We start from the raw sequence: 4,679 nt of genomic DNA, 5'->3' as shown, positions 1-4,679 counted from the left end.
TCAATTTGACCAGAAAGAGAGAGAAAGAGAGAAAGCAAGCCCCCAGGTCCAGGACTTGAATCATGGCCAGCCATGTGGGAGTCCAGTGCCTCAACCATACACCAACCCTTTCATTTTTCTTTCAATTGCCAGAGGGCACCAGAGAGAGACAGACAGAAAGACAGAGGAAGAAAGCACTCCCAGTGGGGCATGTTCACATCATGACCTCCTCTCCATTTCCCCCCTGTCAGGAATTTGGATATGCACACACATTCAATGTGTTTTTCAAGCTGCCTGCCAGGTTTTGACTGCAATTATGTGAGATCCAGCTCCCTTAGCCACTGGGCTATGGGACCAGCCTGGTAGAGTTCCTTTATTTGTAGGCAATGCTATTCACAGCTGATGCAGCTAAGATGCAAAATATGAGGAGGAATGTCAGTGAAGAAGACAGAGAACACCACACAGTCCAAAAGCCCTGGGACTGGGCCAGCAGGTGGTGTAGTGGTTAAGGTTCTGGACTACCACATGGCCCACTGCAGTTTGAGTCCTGGACCTGTAAACTTGAAACTTAAAACTCATGTCAGGCGTGTGTGCATGCATGCCCAATCACCATGCCACCTGCCAGCCTTGAAAAAAAATTTTTTTAAGAATTATTTATTTAATTTTATTTATCATTATTATCACTATTCCAAATTGCTACAGGGCACATGTGCTCACCAGAGAAAGACAGAGACAGAGAGAGAGAAAGAGAGAGAGAAAGTGAGAGAGAGAAAGTGAGAAAGCAAGTTGCCAGGTCTGGGACTCAAACTACAGTTAGCCACGTGGGAATCCAGCCAGTCCCTTAATCCCCCGCCCCCCCCCGCCCTCCCCCCCCCTGGAAAATAAAAAAAAAAAAAAAAAAGCCCAAAGTCCAAAATTAGACCAGCTGGTGGCATGGTGGTTAAGGCAGTTGGATTCCACATGACTGACTGCGTAGAATCCCAGACCTGGTGACTTAAAAAACATGCTGGGCGTGTGTGTGGGCCCCAAACCCTGAGAGGGAATGGAGAAGGCATTCCAGGGTGGCCAGCCCCTCTGAGGAATGATTTCTCACTTTCCCTCTTCTGTCTCTGGCTAGTGCATGTGCTCTATTGAAAGAAAAGTTTTTTTTTGTTTTGTTTTTTTTGTAAGAGGTTTTTGCCTTAGGGCATGTGTGTGTGCAGTAGAAAGAGACAGAGACAGTGAGAGAGAAAGTGAGAAATCACTCTCAGAGGGGATAGCCACGCCAGGATCCCTTCTCCATTTTCTTCTTGGGATTTTGGGCACATACACCCAGTGTGATTCTTTTTCTTTCTCTTTCTTTTTCTTTCTGTTCCTTCCTTTCCTCCTTCTTTCCTTCCTTTTTCTTTCTTTCTTTTTTTAACAAAAAAAAAATCTCTATTTTCACCTTCAAAAAACAAACTTCTTTTTCCAAAACATTCATGATGAACTTACTTACAAAAATTGTCATATATCTTCAAAAGCATTTCCCTTTAACAGGAAACAGCTTTACAGAATCTAAACATTGAAAGATTTTTTTAAAAATTCTATTTTGTTCTCATTGTAAGACAAACCAGAATCTAGCATAAGTCTAGGATATCCATTCATACTTCAGATCCTTCTCCTCCAGGAACCAGCATTGTTATATTCTTTCCATTTAGTGAAATCTGATCTAATTAAGTAATCCTTCCTTCTGGTATGATTTCAAATTCAGTGACATCTTCCAGTACCATATTGACAAAGTCAACAAATTCTAGAAGTGTACCAATAATTTCCTTATCAGTTTTCATCACAATGTGAATTCTTGATCCTATACATTTGTACACAAGCTCTCTTCTTTGTAGCAATTTGTTGTGATTGTGGTTTTATACTTTTCTTATTCATATATAAACTGATACATACATTCCCCCTAGACTCTAAGCCCCATGAGCACAGAGACCTTGATTATTTTTGCCTATTGCTATATTCTCAATGGGCGGTGTGTGGCATATCCTAGGCATTGCAAAAGTCTAGCAGCAGTGGGGCAGGCAGTTGGCATGGTGGTTTAGGGTGATGGACTCCCACATGGCTGACCACGGTTTGAGTCCCAGACCTGGCAGCTTTCTCTCTCTCTCTCTCACACACTCTGTTCCTTTCTGGTCAAATTTAAATAAACAAGTAAGTAAAGTTAAAATATTAAAAATAATTCTTTAAAAGAAAAAGAGTCTAGCAGCAGCAGCTGTGAATACGTTCGTAGTAGTGTTAGCCACCACGGTACACCATGGTGTGATTTTCAAGCCACTGAATCTAGGACTCAAACCATGAAGCTGGTCATGTGGGATCCAGAGCCTTAACCTCCATGCTACCTGCTGGCCCTGAACTGTACATTTAAAAAAAATAATTATTAATTTTAATTTTATATTTATTCATTCATTTACTTTAACTTGCCCAGAGAGAGACACACAGAGAGAGAAAGAGGGAAAGTGAGAAAACAAGCCACCGGGTCTAGGACTTGAATCATGGTCAGCCATATAGGAATGTCCAGCAGCCTAACCACCATACCACCAGCTGGCCCCCTGAACTGTACATTTTAAATAGGTGAGTTGTGGGGCTATCAGGTGGTGTGATGGTTAAGGCACTGGACTCCCACATGGATGACCATGGCTCGAGTCCCAGACATGATGGCTTGCTTTCTCACTTTCCTTCTCGCTCTCTTTCTCTCTGTCTGCCTCTTCCTGGTGAATGCATGTGCACTATAGCAAACAAATTAATAATAATTATAAAAATTTTTAAAAATAAATAGATGAGTTGTATGGTATATGAATTATGAATTACATCTAAATATAATTGTATTACCAAAGTAAAAAAACATGTAACTAGATCTCTCTAACCTGCTGGATACCTCTCTCCAAGAGGATATGAGTTCATCATTCACTCCCTGAAGCATAGTAGCTCAACCAGTTGTGTTTCTCACCCCTCATCCTCATGCTATCCTCTCCTCCCTCTTTCTCCATCATGTTTCCTAGGGTAGCATCCTGTCCAGGAAAAACCATAACACACTGGTCAGCTCTCTGATGAAGCAATGGAATTATAATAGAAGGGGAGCTGGGATCGGACCCAGAGCCACCCTGAATAGACATCACATTTCTGTGTCTACAGGAAGGGTGACTTGAGCCAAAGGTAGAGGCCAAGATGACAGAGTCTAGTAACTTCAAGTATGACTCAGTGGTGAGGAAGATGATGGTTGTGGTGTTGGTGGTGATTAGAGTAACCAATTACTGAGCATTTACAAGTCAGGCCTACACAGGTTACTTCTCTTTTTTTTTTTTTTTTTTTGGAGAGATTTTCACTGTAGGGCGCGTGCGCTCGCCAGACAGACAGAGAGAGACATAGAGACAGAAAGCGAGAAATCACCCCCCAGGGGGGATGGTCACGCCGCAATCCCTTCTCCTCCATTCTCCTCTCGGCATCTTGGGCACGCATGCACACGCGCCCGGCGTGAGTTTTAAGCCACCGGGTCCGGGACACGAACCGCGGTCGACTACGTGGGAGTCCAGCGACATAGCCATTACGCTAACTGCTGGTTCCCTCTTTTTTAAAAAGAATTATTTAAGGACCAGTAGGTGGTGTAATGGTTGCATTAATGGACTCCCCCACATCATTGACCATGGTTCAAGTCCCAGACCCAGCATCTTCGAACACACAGGTCATGTGTGCATGCGTGCTCAAGATCCCAAGAGGAGAATGGAGGAGAAGGGATTGTGGTATGGCCATCCCCCTGGGAGGTGATTTCCCACTTTCTGTCTTTCTGGCGAGTACATGCATCCTATTGCAAAAATCTCTCTAAAAAAAGCTTTAAAAAGCTTATTTAATTTTATTTATCATTATGTTTTTTTTTTTTTTTTGAGAGAGATTTTTGCTATAGAGTACATGTACTTGCAAGAGAGACATACAAATAGAAAATGAGGCTTCTGAAGTCGTCTGTGGGGCAACCTTGTACGGTTGCGTTATATCCATTTCCTCTGCCCAACTGTAGATGCCATGACAATAGGACTTGGCCAATGTTCACCGCAGTCCGTCCTGTCCCACGCCTAGCACAGTTCTTGATGTGTAGCAGGAAGCAGTACACGTGTATGAAATGCACAGACAGAAGGTGTGGAAATGGCCAGCCCGGCACTGAAGGCCCTGGCAATGGGGCCACTACTCCCTCAGCAGCTTTCTCTCCAACCTCTCTCTCAGACTGGCTCCTAATCTGCTAGGCTCCAGCATGCTTCCCTGCCTCCCTGGCACTCTTAATTCCTCATTCTTCTCAGCCAGGCTGCATCTTCTTCAGGAACAACCTGCACCCAGGGTCTCCCGGTCCTGCAAGGCCTTTAGTGAAGATTCAGACTCAAAGTTTTATGTCCAGAGCAGCTGGTAAGGCAGAAGGGAGAGGGACTGGGGGAAGTAGAAAGAGGTCCCAAGACTAAGATAATGTTGAGACTCTCTCTGTTTAAAGAGAATACTTTATTTATTTATTTATTTATTTATTTATTTATTTATTTATTATTTTGGAGAGGCTTTTGCTATAGGGTGCATGCCTTCACCAGAAGACAGAGAGAAACAGAGAGACAGAAAGCGAGAAATCACCCCCTAAGAAGGATGGCCATGCCACAATCCCCTCTCCTCTCGGGATCCTGGGCATGCACGCACATGCACCCAAC

General features: G+C 43.6%; 1 pseudogene; it reads right to left on the bottom strand.

The window, feature by feature from the left end:
- Positions 1 to 1,577: 1,577 nt before the first annotated feature.
- On the bottom strand, positions 1,578 to 3,116 carry LOC102480309 (U6 snRNA-associated Sm-like protein LSm5; annotated as a pseudogene).
- Positions 3,117 to 4,679: the final 1,563 nt, after the last annotated feature.

The sequence above is a fragment of the Tupaia chinensis genome, unplaced genomic scaffold (assembly GCF_000334495.1).
Source record: "Tupaia chinensis unplaced genomic scaffold, TupChi_1.0 Scaffold000484_1, whole genome shotgun sequence".
In the NCBI taxonomy this organism is placed as follows: Eukaryota; Metazoa; Chordata; class Mammalia; order Scandentia; family Tupaiidae; genus Tupaia; species Tupaia belangeri.
The sequence above is the reverse complement of the archived record's forward strand: the minus strand, read 5'-3'. Positions and strand labels throughout refer to the sequence as shown.